The sequence below is a fragment of the Canis lupus genome, chromosome 13 (genome assembly GCF_048164855.1).
Source record: "Canis lupus baileyi chromosome 13, mCanLup2.hap1, whole genome shotgun sequence".
NCBI lineage: Eukaryota > Metazoa > Chordata > Mammalia > Carnivora > Canidae > Canis > Canis lupus.
This window is the reverse complement of record NC_132850.1, coordinates 6,507,304-6,525,223: the sequence shown is the minus strand read 5'-3', so window position 1 is coordinate 6,525,223 and position 17,920 is coordinate 6,507,304. Positions and strand designations below refer to the sequence as shown.

Below are 17,920 nucleotides of genomic sequence, written 5' to 3'. Positions count from 1 at the left end.
ACAATCCAGCATTTGTACTCGATAGCACTTATCCCAAAGAAATGGAACGTGTCCACACAAAGCCGTGTACATAATTGTTCGTAGCCCCAAACTGGAAAGAACCAAAATGTCCTACGTCCAATCGTTGAATGGCTAAACAAACTGTGGTCTGTCCATGCTACAACCTCGTAGCTCTAACAAGGGATAGATTATCGATACATGCAACAACTTGAATGGATTTCCAGGACATTAAGTGAAAAAAGCCAATCTCCAAAGCCTCATACTCACCCCATTTATGCAATTTTTTTAGTGGTGGGGAAGAAGGAGAAGGAGAGAGAGAATCTTAAGCAGGCTCATGCCCCGTGTGAAGCCCAACTCGGGGCTCAATCTCAAGACCCTGAGATCATGACTTGAGCCAAAATCAAGAGTCGGAGGCTTAACCCACTGAGCCACCCAGGTGCCCCTCATTTATGTGATAGGCTTGAGATGACAAAATTATAAAGATGGGGAATGGATCAGTGGTTGTCAGAGGGTAGAGATGGTCACAGCGGAGCGTGACTGGTGAAGGCCAACATGAGCAAGACCTTCGTGGAGATGGGATCGTTCTGTATCTTGATTGTGGCCGTGGTTACACAAAGCGACACGTGTGACAAAAGTTACATAGAACTACATACACACTTTCTATCAGTGCCAATATCCTGATTTTGATATATTTATGGGGGATGTAACCGGTGGGGGAAACTGGGCTAAGGGTCTGGTTTCTCTTTCTACCATCTTTGCAACTGCCTGTGAATCTCTATCTATTCAAGATAAAGAGGGTGTTAGGGGCACCCGGGTGGCTCAGCAGTTGAGCATCTGTCTCGGCTCAGGTCATGATCCTGAGGTCCTGGGATCAAGTCCCCACATCGGGCTCCCCACAGGGAGCCTGCTTCTCCTTCTGCCTGTGTCTCTCACGAATAAATAAATAAAATCTTTAAAAATAAATAGATTTTTAAAAAAATTTTTTTATTTATTTATTCATGAGAGACAGAGAGGCTGAGACACAGAGGGAGAAGCAGGCTCCATGCAGGGAGCCTGACGTGGGACTTGATCCCGGGTCTCTAGGATCAGGCCCTGGGCCGAAGGTGGCGCTAAACCACTGAGCCACCCGGGCTGCCCAATAAATAGATTTTTAAAAAGGGTTTTAAAAAGCAAATGAGGCTGATAGCAGATCCAAGGCCTTTTCAGACCTGCCCTAAGAATCGAGCAAATTGTCCTCTTTGCAAGGTCCGCCCGTGGATGTTTCTATGTATGGAAACCTGAAAATCTTGCCCACGCCACCTCTTTGACAAAACTCGACACACCTTTCCTCGGTGCTTATGCTGACAGAGCTCACAGAGCAAGAAAAAACATAAAGCATTGTCATGTGTGCCTCTGTGTCTGGGCAAGCCTGGGTGCTCGTTGCAGATGGAGGCAGGGAAACTGAGTCAACTGGATCCTTAAACTGGCGGGCAGCGTGGACTCACAGTCCGGGCTACCTACCGGCCACACCGCGCTCGTGATCCTTGGCTTGTGCTCCTGTTCGAAGGAGATGCTAAATTCCTGCTCCAGGTTATTTCAAATACATATATCTTTTTTTTTCCCCAGCCAGGCACACAGGATCCCTGAATCCTCACCCCGGGTTGAGAACACGTCCTCTGAGAACTCTTTTAACTGCATCCCCACAAGTTTTGATTTGCTCCCATTTTCATTTCTGTTCAATTCAAGATATTTTCCTATTTCCATCGTGATGTCCTCTTTCACCCGAGGGTTATTGAGAACAGTATTGCTTTGCATCTCCTCCAAACCCGCAGTATATCCCTTGCAAATGCGTAGCAGAGTAAAGCTCCACAGAGCTGGGAGGGAATGGGCCCCCCCACCCCCAATCCCTGCAGAGTTGCCTCGAAAGCGAGCTGCCGGGTGGTTGGAACCAGTGCCGCTGCAGAAGGAATGAAGTGTTTAATGTACAGATTTTATTGCTTTAAAACATATTTTTTTTTTTAAGAGCAGTTAACACAGGCTCAAGCTTCGAAGACGCAGTGGCTGCCTGGCAGGGGACCCGGGGCGAGGCAAAGAGCGTCTGGCCTGCAGGGGGTGACTCTCACGCTGCCGCAGGGCTGGACTTCGTCCTTCTGCTTTTCCTTGGGGGTCAGGGGAGCCCCCGGGTGGAGGGGGGCACAGCCGGGGACAGAACTGGAATCTTCCAGCTGAGGAGGATCTGCGGCGAGTCCTACTTGAGCTCCCCCACATGGGTTAAACTCACAGACGAACCTGGAAGGGGAGGGAGGGGACTCAGGCAGAGAAGACCCACGTGCACCCCAAAACCTGTCCGTGCCCAGTCCACTGGGCCTGTCAACACAGCAGGTTGGGGTGGGATTTGTCCTCAGGTTAGAAATCCAGGGTGGACGGTCAAGCCTCAATTGGGAGATGCAAGATAGAGAACCGTGGAAATTAAAGAAGATTCAGGAGCACCCGGGTGGCTCAGCGGTTGGGCATCTGCCTTCAGCTCAGGTCTTGATCCTGGGTCCTGGGATCGAGACCTGCATCAGGCTCTCTGCTCAGCAGGAGTTTCTCACTCTCCATCTGCTCCTTCTCTCTCTCTTTCTCTCTCTCTTTCTATCTTAAATAAATAAAATATTTTTTAAAAGAAGAAGATCCAGTGGGGGTCACTCCATTGCTTGACTCGCGGGGTGACGGTGAGCACACGCTTCAGCTTCCCAGCCCTCGTTTCCCTGCGTGCACACGGAGCAGGTGGCACAGAGCTCTCTGCAGACCTTTCCAGTCCAAAACGTCAGTGAAGTGACCTGGGGGGTCCGCAGCATGGCCACCCGAGAGCCTCACTTTGCTCACATATGCACACAAGATGATACTACCTGTCCGTGCCCAGGACGGTTGGCCTGACCCGGTGGTGCTGGGCACAGGAAGGTGACACCGCGCATCACAGCAATGTGACCTGTTTTCTAAGCCACCACAGCTCCACATGTAAGAACAAGCTCACAGTAACGGCCACAAGCTGGCATTTCGCTGGCTCTGCCCTCCGCCCCCGTGAGGGGAACTGCACCCTCACCCTGCGGCCAGCTCCCACAATCCTCCAGCACCTCCCAGGAGCACGTCGTGGACATGCAGGCCACTGTGGGGCTTCTGCTACTTTCTCATTGCAGACCCCACATACCAGAGGTGCCCCCACCCTCCCAGGGCAACGTGCTACCCTGTGGGCCTCTGCCGTCTGCTCGGAACATGCCAGCGTCCAGGGCACCAGTGCTGCATGCGGCGAGGGGTGCAGGTGCCCCTCACCAAGGCTGGGACTCTCGGGGGGCAAATGAGCCCCCCCCCCGGGGTACAACCCTTCAGCTGGTGCTCCCTCCTGTAGCTCTCGGGGTAAAGGCTTTCTCGGTCTCACTCTGCAGGCCACTTGCCTGTGTCACTGTGATCCCGGGCCTGTCCACGCAGCCTGTGCCCTGAATGCTCGTTGGGCACAGGGGCTAACTCAGGACGCTGGAAGCCAGGGGTTGCCCCAGCCTGCTCCGGAAACTGCTTCTCCAGGCACACAGGCAGGCCCGCAAGCTGAACTGACTGTACCCAATCGTCCCCTCTTCATTTAGGGTAAGTTTTTCCAGGGGGCTCTTGGACCTTTGTGGCCAATGATCCCAAATCTCCTTTCTTTTCTCTCCTGCTTTCCTCTGTTTGCAGTCCTCAGATGGGTCTGAGTCTCAAGTTGGGGACCACAGCTCAGGCACTAGCTGGGGTCCAGCTACAGTGCTCCCAAGCTTAAATGTGCACTCTGAGAGGCCTCCCCCATTAGGATTCCAGGCACAGCGCAGACTGCCTCTCCCCCTTGAAGAAATTACCCACTTAAGCAGATGCCTGTCTGCCCGGTGGCATGCTCGTGGAATTCCAACACGCCTATGACCCCGCTCCGAGGGCACCGCCAGGCAAGGCACAGGTGCCTATCGCCGCCGTCCGCTTAGACTGAGGCAGGCCCGAGCCCAGGTCAGAGGACACAAGAAAAAAACAAATAAACCAAAAGCGAGACAGAAGGAGAGAAGGGAAGGAGCAAACTGCCTTGTCCAAGACCTTGCCTGCCCCCAACCCCTCATCGGCCGCCCCAGCTCAGCAGCCCTTCCCTGTGTGGGGCTAGAGACAGGGAGAGATACCCTGACCCATGACTCTACTGTGGCTAACATACCCCCTCCCCAAACCAGTTTCGTAGAGGGTTGATTCTGAGACTTGACTGGGCTCAGCTGGGTGGTTCTGGTCACGTGAGGTCAGACAGGTATGCATGTAGTCATCCGGGGACTTGGCCAGGCTGAAATTTGCAGGGTGGCCCATTGCCTGGTCTTGTTCTTGAAGGGAGTGACAAGCAGGCTGGGGCTCTTCTCCGGGGTTGTCCCGGGCTGTCTTCTCTATGTGGTCTCTCCAACGCGGCTCCCAGCTCAGACTCTAAAAGGCACAGAAGAGGAACCCTCTCTGCACTCTCTCTGTGTGTTGAGCCACAGGCCAGCCCAGACTCTGTGAACTCACACTCACACACTCTCACTTGCACACTGATACAGCCATACATTCTCACACACTCACACAGAGCAGCATCCCATAGTTCTGTACCCTTATTCAACCTCTCACCTGTGGGCCTTCATTTAAGACAAGGATGACCCCTTCTATGATCAGATTTGCAGGTGGAGGAGGAAACATATTTTGTAGCGGACTCAAGATTCAGAGGCTCCACTGGGTTGGGGAGCTAACAAGATCTATGCCAGTTGGGGTGGGTAGAGAGAGGCCATGTAATTTCTCTGCAAAATGGATCACGTTTAAAGAGTACAAACGACACCAACCAAAAAGGGAATGCTGGGACCTGGTCGCCCTAGTTAAGTATAAAGCCCTGAATATGGGTTTAAAAAATACCAATCTCGTAAGCGGGGTGGGGGAGGGGGCTGGATATAATAACACCCACATCTGTGACATCCATTCAGGTGCATGTCTCCTGGTCAGGCTCCTCTATTCTTATTCAAAATCTGTCCCATCTACTCTGCCAACTGTCAAAACGTATGAATATCTGAGAAAATCTTCATGTAGGTCCTTACCAGAGAACGCAACCTCGAACTCTCTGCTGCCCCTTCTTTATCAAAAACTTTGCTGGGAAAAAATGATGTTCGTGGTGGGCTGCCTGAAAGACAAATTATCCATCCGTTCCTTCAGCTAGCCTAAATTCTACCTGTGGACACAATTCAGTGTCATCCATCAGAGGCTGGGTATGTACCGCGTGCTATTTGCTCTAGCCTGCCTCTCCTACTCTCTCTCTCTCTCTCTCTCTCTCCTACCCCTGAATCACTTTTTAAATTGAACTTTGGTGCTAAGGCTCTCAAACTTTTCCGTTAGCTTGCATTGATTGAGGCGTTGTACGAAATAGCCGTACAAAGCCTGCTACTGCGCTCGGCCCGGGAGTACGGCCTGCAAATGACCTTCCACAATGCATTACTCGGGAAGAACGACTGCAGTTTTTGGATTCCAGTTTCAGAAAGTGTTGGGGCTCTCCAGAGCACCTGCTTCCTTTAGAACGTAAGGGAACTGTACAATGTTTAAAGAGTTTGGCTTTCCTGTTTTGCCTTGGCTGCTGGGAAACTCAGAGGTCAATTCAGAGCCCAGCTCTGGCAGCTGGACAGAGCCATGTGATGTATACTTGTGGGTATTTCATGGTACGCATGTCACCTCACTCAGTGTGTCATGAGCATTACAGTCAATGCCCCAATATTCATTCCAGCTTGTGTGATTAGTCAAAAACTGCCTTGAAATTCCATTCCTCCTATCCATGGTTGGCTTGGGATGGATACGGGATGTAATTCCAGCCAATAAGAAGTAGCAAGTGAAGGTCTGCTTGGGAGGTGGAATCTAAAAAAAATAAAATAAAATATAAAAAATTTTAAAAAGCTTCTACTCTCTTAAGAAGAAGTGGTCATCTTTTGTCTTTGGAGCATCATGATGTCTGGATATAATAATCCCTTAAAGTGCTACCAGCCCAGGGACAAAGCGCTCACACACATGTGTGCACACACACTTCAAATGATACCGGGACAGAGGCAGAAGGAATGTGGGTCCTAGGTCACCCCCTCTGGACCTGCTGGTATAGCAGATAAACAGGCTCGTTGTTTAATACCTGTAGCCAAAGCCAGACTAACTGAGCACACCGGCTCCCTCTCATTTACTGACCTCATCTTACCTTTGAACTTGGTCTCAGCTCATTGTCTATATTTTTAAATTATAAGTGTTTTTGCAGGTCACTGCAAAAGACCTGGATGTCCCATAGATATGACTCAGTGACTTGGCATAACAGTTCAAGGAGATAATGTGGTTGGCAGCTGCTCAAAGAGAGCCGGAGTTTACCACCCAATGAACAAGCCCATGTTGAGCGCCCACTGCTTGTCAGGTCTACTCAAGGCACCGAGGCCACATCAGGGAACAAACTAGGCAAGTTCTCTCCTCCGGGGAAGGCACATAGATAGGAAACATATCAAAAAAATTATAGCAGTAATTTCAAATTGTGCAGAAGAGCAGAGAATGGGAGAGAGAAAGGGGAGGTAAGGGAGTTACCCCGGATGGGGTAGTCAGGGCAGGACTTTCTGGGGAAGACGTTTGAACTGAAACTCAAAAGAAAAGAAGGAGGCAGCAATGAAACCCTCTGGAGAAAGAACATTCTAGGTGGTAGGAACAGCAAGTGTAAAGGCCGTCAGGTACAACAAGTTTGGTAAGTTGGAGCCGTGTTTTTCAAATGATGGGCTAAAACCCATTGGTAGGTCGCAAAATTGGTGCAGTGGGTCAGGATCCAGCATTTCTCCAGTGAAATAAACTAGAAGAGAAGAGAAGAGGATGCAAATACCAGCGAGCTGAGCCCCGAGTAAGGATTAATGTGCGGTTTTGTAACACTTCGTTTCAGGGAGTGGTTAATGGGATGGAACACAAAATGAATTTCTTACTGTGAACTGTGGTTTAGAAAAAAAGAAAAAAGGAACCCACCGTGAGAGGAGAGCAGAAGAACGGAAGAACCATCGTCGGGAGCACGGTGGGCCAAGGGGCAAAGTATGAAACAGGAGAAGATGCAGCCCAAAAGGAGGGGTCTGAGCACCAGGCGGTGAAGCCAGAGCACACAGGGTATGACAACACCACAGCAGGGGCCCCCGAGAGGAGGGGTGACAGTGGGACCCATGGCTGTGAGGTTGCTAATGAGCCTACGGAAGTGATTACCATGGAGTGATGGGGCCAGAGCCTCACTGGGGAGGGTGAAGCAGAGCATGGGAGGTAAAGGGTAGAAGTTTTGACCTGCAAGAGGGCAAAGCAAATGGGGTGGTGGCCAGCAGAGGCGTGGTGCCACTGGAGAGGCAGTCACTGACCGCCCTGCCAACCCTGACGTGGCTCGGTCCTGGTCAGGCCACCTTCGGAGCGTGTTCCTTTTGGTTCCGAGCCCCACATCCCCTGGCGACATTGAGAAATTAGGGAGAACCCTCTAACCCCGTCTCCCCCAAACCATGTCATCTCTGCAAGGATAGAGGAGGGGTGAGTTTTACGGTGGAACAGGAAGGAAGATGATACTGGAACAGTGAGTCACTTCTGCTTTCGAGCTGGGTAAGCGTCAGGACCGTGACAGTCTGGCCGGGTCACGTGATGTCTCTAAGAGTGGAGCCTTCTCGGTAGTAAGACCCATTTTGCAAGAAGAGATTGCGTAGACTTATTTCACTTATGTCACTCAGCATAATAAGTCAATTGGAGAAGGATAAACATTATATGGTCTCATTCATTTGGGGAATATAAAAAATAGTGAAAGGGAATAAAGGGGAAAGGAGAAAAATGAGTGGGAAATATCAGAAAGGGAGACAGAACACTGAGAGACTCCTAACTCTGGGAAACGAACGAGGGGTGGTGGAAGGGGAGGTGGGCGGGGGATGGGGGTGACTGGGTGACGGGCACTGAGGGGGGCACTTGACGGGATGAGCACTGGGTGTTATTCTATATGTTGGCAAATTGAACACCAATAAAAAATAAATTTATAAAAATAAAAATAAAATAAAATAAAAAAGAGATTGCATAGAAAGGGCTTCACGGCGAGTCATGTGCGCTTGGGTCCTCAGTCTCTGTCTCCCTGACTGTCTCAGGACCTCTGTCGGGGTCATGGACTCCAGGGGCAACTATAGGGCACCAAAGACATCCCAGGGCCAAGAGGAGGACTCGGCAGGCAGCGAAACTCCCCGCCTAGCCCCACAGTGGATGAACCCCTCTCTCCTTAATGGGCCAGGTGGGCAGCTCCGGGCCACGGGCTTCTCCTGGACCTGTGTCCGCAGCAACTGCAGAAGGAAGCCTGGCTCCGGGGCTTCTAAGCTCTCCTCTGTCCGGGCCACAGTCCGGCAGGATAGAGTCAGCACGGTGGTGAGTCTCCGGACAAGTTTTCCGAGCCCTATGGATCCTGAGCCCCGGAATTCCTTACATAAGGAGGGGACAATCACCTCGGGGTGACAACCAAGTGGGGCCATGTGGGCAAGACATTTGGCTCAGTGCTGAGTCTGGAGCAAGAGCCCAGTAACTGTACTGTCATCGTGGATGTCTTTGCCACTTCCCTTACAACCGCCCCCTCGTGCACCCCCTTCTCCTCCTAAAGCAGCCTCCTCTCACCCTCACTAAAGTCCACCAAACCTTTGTCCCTGCCCATTCCCCTCTTGAGGGGTTACCCCTTTTCCCACTTCCTCGCTCAGCAAACACCTACTCATCCTTTTGGTGCCAACTCTAATGCCACCTCCTCTGAGAAGTCTTCCATGACTCCTCGGGCAAAGTGAATGTGTCTCGCTACGATGCGTTCCAAATATTCTCTTTATACCTCCGTCACGGGGCTTTGGACAGCGTGTCATACGTGGTTCTCTGTGGCCATGTCACCCTCTTGTCCTTGAGGACAAGAATGGCACCTTTTTTCTCTCTGTACCCTCAGTGCCTTGCACAAAAGACGACGGCAGTGGAGTGAATTGATGAAAAGGTGCAGGAACATGGACGGTCGGATGGATGGACAGACCAACCGATGGATGGACGGAGACGCAGTGAGCAGCCTTCCTGTCCACCTCAGCCCAGATCTCAACTCTGCTCATCCTCTGCCGGCCCAGGCTCATCCAAAACCTGGTAATTACTTGAGTGATGACTCACGGGAGTGGTACCAAGCACAGCTCGCCTGGACTGGGGACGTACTGTGGACTCAGAAATGTGGGAAACAGAATTTCGAGCATCCCTCGGGGCCAGAGAAAACCACTCCGGAGGAGCCAGGCTCTGCGTAAACCTGCGAGGAGCCTCAATGGGAGAAAATGATTTAATTATCAGAGTGTCACCAAACAAATCGTACGCCTCATTTTTGGGTCCTCAATGCTTACGGTAATTAACATTACAAAGATTTTTCTTCTCCCTTCTGTTTATATTTAGTTTAGCCATTCACAATAGAGCTAAAATTATTTCGGCTAATTTTAGGCCCTCTCACTACATTGCCCCTGCCTCCCTTCCCCAGCAGTGATACCCAAATGCAATCTTTAACTTCAGAGACAGCCAAATGCAGGACAAATTGGAATCAATGCTGCCTTTGTCTTCACTAATAAGTGGCTGCCACGCAGAGGAGTGCAGAACCGCTAATTGGCCGATCTCAATAGGGAAGAGACAATGGTGGCGAGGGCTGGGGGATTAATTATAGGGCCGCCTTCTGTGAGCCCCGGCTTCCGCTGCTCCCGCCTCCCAGTGCCACAAGGGTGAGCGTCCCCCCACCATCACCACCATCACCCCTCTTTGGAAACAACAAGCTTTCCAGCTGGAATCCTGCTTCACTCGGAATCCAGACCAAACACAAACAGCCGGTATGCACAAAGGTCAAGGGAGAGAAAGGGGTAGACTGAGCGAGCAGGTGCCCGGTCATGAGGGAGAGGACCTGTGTGTGTGTGTGTGTGTGTGTGTGTGTGTCAGGTGTCGGGGAGTGGGGTGGGAGTGAGCGTGCACTTACCAGGATGGGGAAGCTATGTTTGCCAGGTCAGGCATGCTTCATCCCTCTTGCAAATGAGGAATGAGGCCTCAGGAGGCCCAGAAAGGTGAGGGACACGCCCAGGTAGGATAGGTCAGCTCCTCCAAGGAGGCCCGGCACCCCCCACTGACCCAGCCAGCCCTACAGAAAGGCCCCCCCTTGAGCTTGCACGCCAACCTTGCTTCGTCCCATCTCCAAGCCCAAGCTCTTGGCACTGCTTTGGAAATCTTCCCTCCACCATTAGTCTGTGTCCTCTGAAACGTCATTTCATTGTCTTGGGGTAAAGGCATTACCTCCTAAGTGTCCCTGTTAAAATGTAAAAACCTCAGCAGAGCGAGAGGAGCTGTGCACGTTAGCCCAGATTTGCTGTTTAAATTAGGCACCTGACACCAGGGAGAGTAGCTTCTTGAGAGTTTTGGGAAGGGGAAGGGGAAGCTGCTAAAGAGGCGCAGGCCCTGATGGAACTCGGCGGTTGTCTTGGGAATGGGGCGGAGAAGCACAAAAGGGTGGCATCTGCACAGAAGACACCAAAAGGGCTGTGCCAAGGGCCAAATCCAACAACCCAAAACCAAACGTGGTCTTCTCACCCAAAAGCCACGCTGCCTCGGGGATCCCACACCCCTGCTGCCCCCCCAGAAGCCTGCAGGGGGTCCCCAGTGCCTTCCTGGCCTTGCCCTGCCCCCAGTTTTGCTATTCTAGCTTTAAAGCATGCCCTCTCCCCCCATTCCTTCCTGCTCTCACCACCTTCTGCTCGGGTCAGCCTTTGCCCCGCACCAAAGTCACTTTGCACCGACCACTTGCTAAAAACGGCAAGACAGATTTTATGTCAGTACGAGGCTGAGTTCAACACCCAAACCTGCAGGAGCAACTGGGGATTTCTAAGCAAAGGGCAGGGCGAGAGTGTCAGGGCCGGTGGGAAATTATTAAGAGGAATTTGGTTGGATAGCGAAGGTGGGGGGATTCTTGCTAAAGGGGCGTGGCAGGATGCTCTGGAAAATGAGGCTCTGAGACCAAAGAGCAAACCGAGGTCGAGGCCAGTCCAGAGGAGGGCTCCAAGGAGCCAGACCAAAGCTGGCCTGGGAGCGGGGTCCCCGTCACCTCTCCGGAGCCCTCTGTCTCCAGGCTGCCCTCCATCCACAGCCACACTGTCTTCCTCAACCCAGCTCGATCCCATTCCTTCCCGGCTTCAATGCCCCCGTCACGCCCCAACCCCTGTCCTGAGGATAACACACAGACTCCTAGGACAATGGGCCACACAAGGGCAGTCAGCTGGACCCAGGGAGTCCTGGAAAACCTGACCCAGAAGGAAGAGAGTTCTCTGGTGTCTCCATTCCTGATGCCACTTGGGTCCTGGGCTCAAAAGGGGTTAAACACATGAGAACACGACCTTCCCCAGCCAGGACCTCTGGTTTCCAAGATTCCTGGTGCTTTATCTGGTGGGTTTTCACACCTCCCTGGGTAGGAGGTGGAGAGAGCTCCGTCACCACTTCCCAAAGGAGGACTCGGGACCAGAGTGGCTAAGGGGCTTTCTCCGGCACACAGCTGAGAGCTCCAGACCCAGTCGGTGGAGCACCACGATCATAATTGCCCCTTTCCCCCTGTCTAGGTGATAAGCTCCAGGAGGAGAGGGCCCGTGGCAATCTGGTTTATCCTTTGTCCTCACTCAGCACTGCCTGGTGCGCAGAACACTGGGTGGAAAAGGCAACGAAACCACTGCCATTCATTGAGGACTTACCGCGCTGAGTGTGTTCAGAGCTCACTCCTGGCCTAACACTATTATTAATCCCATTTCAGGGGCGTAGGAACTGAGGTCTGGGGCAGTTTAATAGCACACTCGGGCGGCACGGTTAACAACGCGGCGGGGCAGGGCTTGACCGCAGGGCCCCCGGGTTCGCTCTGCCATCTACACTGCTGGGTAACTGTGTCTGTCTACACTGCCGAGTAACTGTGCATGAGCACGCGAGGGGACAAACGGAGGAACCCAGTTCCTGAGCTCCTTCTGGCCTGCCGTGCCTTCCGTCCAATGAGCGCCTCCTCGCTTTCCTCTACACCCTGACCTCTGGGCTCTTCCAAATGTAGACGCTTTGCCAGCAGAAGAGAAGCCCCGCATATTAATGCTCATACCTAATGCTCTTCGGTAAAGATCATTTCAATGTTTTAAGATACTAATGTCCCCTTGACTGGCCTCCTTTCTAAGCCCTTCTGAGTAAACACATCTATCTCGCGCTGATTGATCCTCGCAATTGTGCGGTTATAACCTAAACTAGGACATTCTGAGTCACATACTCAAGAAAGAGAAAAAACGGTTCAGGGGATGCATGTGTGTGTGTGTTAATATATATATATTTTTGTTGTTCAGTTTCCTTTTGTGCTCAACTCGAGAGAAATATTTGAAATTCAAATAATGAGGTATTCATGGCGAATTTGCTTTGCTTAGGCCCAGGGTAAAAATAAAATAAAGCGCTAGACCTTTCTATTCCTCCAACATGTGGAGCCGACTCTCCTTTCTCATTATGTTTACCTCCAAAATTCGAATGAGAGTAAAATTTAAAGGAATTACCACAATCCTTTGGTACATTTCCAAATCAATTAAGAGGGGAGCCAAATTATGCTCCTGCTTTTTTTTTTTTTTTTTTTGCGGGGAGCCAGTCTTCCAAGGAGTGAGGAACACCGCAGCCCACAGCTGCCTGGCAAACAAAGCACAGCTGTCACGTCGAGAAGCAGGCTTGGCATTTCCGCGCTCACCTCCGGTGGCCGATGCCACCCGCCGATCCAACCCCTCACCGCCAGCCGCTGGCAGCTCCCCTCACCTGCCAGGAGCTGAGCCTCCCACCGGCTGTTAACGGTCCCAGAAAAGCACCCGCCGTCTCTGGAGTCAGAGGCCCAGCTGCGCCGCCCCGACTCTGCTTGTCTCCTGGCTCTGTGACCTTGGGCAGATCACTCGACCTCTCTGCGCCTCGCTTTCTTTGGCTGCAGTTGGAAACCATAATAATGCCTCTCCCAAGGCTGTCCCCAGACTGTCATCTGGAGGAAGGTGCCTCCCGGCAGCTGGCTCACATTGGGCCAGTGTCAGAGCCCAGAGGGAAAGTGGGTGAGACCCCTCTTTGTTATCCCAGGTCCCTGAGAGTGTTTTTTGTCTTGTCCCCAGGTTCCTACAGGAAAGGAGGGCCCAGCAAGACCTGCAAGTTAAAACGCCACTTCCTCCAAGAAGCCCTGCCAGATGCAGCTACATCGTCTCCTCCTTTCTTAATTCCCTCTGAATTATGAGAATTTTGTTCTCTCCCCGGTGTTATTTCTCCCCTCTCCACAAGGAAGGAGCTCCGTGAAGGCAGAGACAAAAGGTGATGCCTCTTTGCAATTTCTGTTTCAACCAAACAAAAACTGTCACGGTTTCCGTTGACTCCCCTGCTATCAGGCCTTCCCGCCACAGCCTCGTCCATCCGAAGCGTCCCTATCTCCACCCGCATGCCCAGACCAGCTGAGGCTTTGCCCCCTGCAGACTCAGGCGTGCAGAAAATGTCCCACGTTGTTTCTTTGGCTTGGTCTAAACTCGACCCAGAGCTGAGCTTGAAGATTGGCGTATCCCTGACCAACCAGGAGGGGACCCCGGGCTCATGGGGTCTGGACTGTGACATAACAAGGAGCTAGCTCCCAGGAAGAGTCTAGAACCCACAGTGTGTTCTAGTCTGTGCAGGAGAGAACAGGGTAAGCCCAGCGGATGAGCGTTTGAGCAGAGCCCCGCGGACGGGCAACCACCGACGCATGCGCACTAAGGCAGGGCTTGGCCCCCACCGTCTAGTTCTGGGCCCCAGGCCCAGGACAGCTGGGGATACAGGGAGGCTTAGAGCAGGGAGGACAGGCTTCCCTGGCCCCCGGGCTGGCCCTCACTCCTCGAGCCTCAGTTTCCCACCTGCAGATTAGATGACCTTGAGTCACTGACCTCCAGGGCCACGTAACACTGAGAACATTCTGGAATCCCAGAGCATAGGCACAGCACAGGGAAGGTGTGCCCGGCGAGGCCAAGACACCCACCCCCCCATCTTCCTGCCCAAGGAGCCAGCTGACCCTGAAAGCCTCGTTCGGCCCCCACACTCCCAGAGCCTTGATGTGAAGCGTGGTCCTACCTGCTTTGTTTCTACGCAGCACATGTGTGCTCAATGCCGCGCCGGGGGCTGTGGCCTCGTTCCCTCGTGGGGAAAGGAGACAGCTGAGCGCCGAGGGGCTCTGCTTGGCCCAGGGGCGCCCGGGCGTGGCCTCCCCTTCCCTGGGCTACTGGCAAGGAGAGCAGGTGCGTTGGGGGAAGGACTGGCCCCCAGACCCCCTTCTCAGAGTGTCTGTCATCTTTCCCCCACCGGGCCCCAGGGAGCCCCGCATGGCCCTCCCCGCCGGCCTCCTGCCCCAGGGTATCAGGAGCCCGCTCCCCGGGCCCCAGCAGAGGCGGGCCCAGCTCCACAGGGACGCCCCGGCCAGGTGTGTGGCGCTGTGCTAAGCAGCCTGCCAGCCCCGACAGATGGCAGAGCAGAGTCGCCATCCATCACAGCCGCAAGTGGCCGGCTCCCCTCCCGGTGCCCCAGACAAATGGCTCCACTCCTCCCTCCCTCCCTCGGTCCCTCCATCGACCACCCCTGCCAGGCAGCCGGGTGGAGCCGCTTGCTCGGCGAGCCGTGCGTGCAGAGCGAGGAGGGAGGCCGGGCTGAGCGACACGTGGAGAGGCATCCATCATCGCAGAGCACCAGCAGCTTGCTCTGCGTGGCGGTGCAGAGGGTGCCAGGCCTCACGTGTGCGCGCACGTGTGTGTGTGTGTGTGTGTGGATGGGTGTGCGCTCGTACCAAGCATCATCCCACCCGCCCAGTGGGCTCGGTGGACCTCGCCCTCACAAGGAAAGATGCATCTTGCCTCTCACTGGTGGCCGGGCTGCCCCCCTCTGCCCCGGCTCGGACCCCAGAGGGTCGGGGCAATCGATCATACGGTTCGAGGCTCTGGGGTGGGCAGGATGTCAGCTTTTGTACTCATTTGTCTGCATGTTAGACCGTGTGGCAAAATAGAAATCAGACCAAGTGTAGACCCAGCTGCAGGTCATGGGCCAGACGTCTGCGAGAGAGCGCGGGTCGGACCACCTAGCAGCCCCTTGTCCGGCCGTGAGCCCCGACCTGACCTCCGGAAATTAGAGTCGGTAAACCGAGTACAGAACTTGAATCTCCATCCAAGGGCTCTGCCTTACAAATAGGGACGCGGGTATGGGATGTGGTTCCAAATCCCAGCTCTCCCGCTTCCCTACCCGGGAGCCCTGGGTCAGCAATTGAAACTTCTATCGTTCCCACTATCCAACTGACCAAACCAAATGGATACCGACCTCCAAGGGCGTCGTGTCCCCAGGCGCCTCGCAGAGGGCCTAGGCAGGAGAACGCTCTCAACACGTGGCATTGACAAAGCCCTGGGCGCCCGGGACAGCCAGGGAAGCATCCCCAGGAGGAGAATGGTCAGGCCAGCGGGCCAGAGCGGGGCTCAGGGGACCCCCCCACCCCAGTGAGGGAACAGGTAGGAAGCCTTGGGGGCCAAGCGGGGGCAGAGATGCAGATGTGTGCAGGGGAGCCGCTGAAAGAACTTGCCGAAGATTCTCGGACCGGCCCTCTCCTCTCTTCGTAATGTTCCCGAGTGGCACAAGTGGTCAATTCCGTGAATGACCCAAAACAAAACAGGGAGCTTATTTATTTGAGTGGCACATCCCAGGCTCATGGCGGATGGCCCAGCACCAAGACAGTTTCTAATTAAGATCAATCTACCAACCCGGCCCAAATTTCAAATACCAGAGTCCCAGTCCCAAAAGGTGGAGGGCCTCAAATGGGGAGGAGTTCTTGCAAACACGAGCTGTCAAAGTCCTCTCCACCCTTCATGGGTCCAGTTCATCTCTGACCCCCAGATGCGGCCTTCCCCAAGAGCTCCCCTTCGCAACTTGCCTGCCGCCCTCCTGGCGCCCTTCACGCTGGATCCCATTCCCAATCTCCCTCTCCCCAGGTCATCCGTCCATGCCTTCCACTGAGGCTGAGACTAGATGTGATTCATCTCTCACGTTCCTAGAGAGCAGAACGTGGCTAACACAAATAGGGAATGAGTGAGGAAATCCTTCCACTGCCGTCTTCACCGTCCACAAGCTCCATGTGAGCCAAGAGAGGTACACGGCTACTTACAAAAGTGTGGCCTTCACGATGGGGACAGTAGCCAGAGCGATGGAGGAGAGAGTCTTTCTCTGAGAATGAATGCCCAGGGGAGGGAGATGAGAACAGAAGTAGAGTCTTAAAAAAACAAACAAACAACAAAAAAAAAAAACGCCATGGAAGTCTTCTAGAAAACCAAAGAGAGGAGCTTCAGCACACACAAGCGCTATCAGTAAATACCTAACGGGCCACCAGAGCCTTCTTCATCCGCCTCACCCTGGCCCAGCCGGTGGAGGTGCGAGGCTCCTTGACATCCCCTAGAGAAGGACAGAAGCAGCAGGTGGAGTCTGGGGGCTCAACCGGTAGCTTCTGGACCAGAGGGTTATCCCGACCCACAGGTAGGCCACTTGGCATCGCCGGGTCGAGCAAGAGCGTTGGCCAACCTCCCTAAACAAATAAAATCTAGACTCTGAATGTAGCTTCATTTCAACTTTCTATGCCAAACTTACATGTTTACTTGAGGGAGGAAGTGCTATTTTGTGGTTTCCAGGACAATGCGGTTCATAGTTTTTTCACACCCTTCAGAGCAGGTGACAGCTTGCTTACAACACCCGAGCTGCACTTTAATACATGCACCAATGAGACATCACAATAGGGTTAGAGACAGACACTCCCTCCCTCCACCCCAGATAGGCATTTTCTGGATCCAGCCATCCAAGAAGAGAGCCACGCCAAGGAGACACCTCGAGTGAGGCCTCCCAGAACTAGCAATAAGAGAGGCCTCCCTGTGTAATTTCCTCTTGGACCAAGCGCCACCTCCTCACCCCCTCCCCAACTTAATTGCAGGAAGAATTGTTATGCTAATTAGCATTATTCAGAGAGTTAACAGAGCACAGGGTCTAAATTTAGATTCCCTGCTGCAAGAGGGCCTCCAAATTCCCCAGGAGCTGGCAAAGATGCTGGTGGGGGAAGGCAGGGCCCTGGGATGGGGATGCTCCCTGGGGCTGCAGGAAAGTGGAGGGGGAGCCCATGGGGCCCCTTGCCCCATCTTCAGCCCTACTGGGATCTTTAACTTCCGGCGGAAAGCCCTTGGCTCTTGGCGGGGAGGATTCGAGAAGGGAGCCCTTTGCCAAGAGACTATTGAGCAGAAGAGACGGGAAACCGTGACCGGCCGGATACCCAGGTGACAGAGTGATGGGACAGCTCCGGCCCTGTGTCCAGGCCTGACTGTGACCTACAGGCTGGGTGGCCTCAGGGAAGTTACTCGGCCTTTCTGGGCCCCACTGTCTTCCTCTGCTGGGAGGGCGGGGTGGGCAGGGGGGTTGGAAATCCTAACAGCTACTTGGCAGGGCTGCTGGGAGGGGGAAAGGGACAGTGATGAGAAGCACCAGGGAACAGGTCCTGGCCTCTGCGGGTAATGGCACCTGCTGGCTGGGGTGATGGTGATGAAGGTGGGGAGCCACCCCCACCCCCGGGGAGGAAGGAGCTCTTTCTTTTGTTCAATGGGGGGCTGCCCAGCCTCAGAAGGTGGCCCAGGGCCCTGATCCCTGCTGGAGGGAACTCTGCCCAGCCCCTGCCCACCCACCTGTGACCCAACTGCCCCTGCAACACACACTCATTGCCTCACGGGAATGAAACACCAAGAAGGATCCAACAACGGTGAGGAGAAGCTAAGCCGGGAGGTCCTGCCTCCTGCCTCTGTATCCCCGACAGCGTAGGGATGAGCAGAGGTGGCCCGGCGAC

At 53.7% G+C, this 17,920-nt stretch overlaps 2 long non-coding RNA genes across 5 annotated transcripts; one reads left to right on the top strand and one right to left on the bottom strand.

Annotated features, from left to right (window-relative positions):
* Window positions 1-1,966: 1,966 nt before the first annotated feature.
* On the bottom strand, window positions 1,967-16,768 carry LOC140602430 (uncharacterized). 4 transcript variants are annotated; one of them, XR_012005398.1, is made up of 5 exons: window positions 12,832-13,657; window positions 5,076-5,880; window positions 4,618-4,742; window positions 4,184-4,437; window positions 1,967-2,268 (listed from the first exon to the last, which is right to left on the bottom strand). It is a non-coding gene; the product is annotated as an uncharacterized lncRNA (long non-coding RNA). The 4 variants fall into 4 exon arrangements; XR_012005397.1 differs by lacking the exon at window positions 12,832-13,657 and adding an exon at window positions 16,687-16,768 and having other exon boundaries at window positions 4,618-5,880; XR_012005395.1 differs by having other exon boundaries at window positions 4,618-5,880.
* LOC140602431 (uncharacterized) lies at window positions 6,438-16,372 on the top strand. The gene is made up of 4 exons (XR_012005399.1): window positions 6,438-7,137; window positions 8,960-9,144; window positions 13,170-14,309; window positions 16,038-16,372. It is a non-coding gene; the product is annotated as an uncharacterized lncRNA (long non-coding RNA).
* Window positions 16,769-17,920: the final 1,152 nt, after the last annotated feature.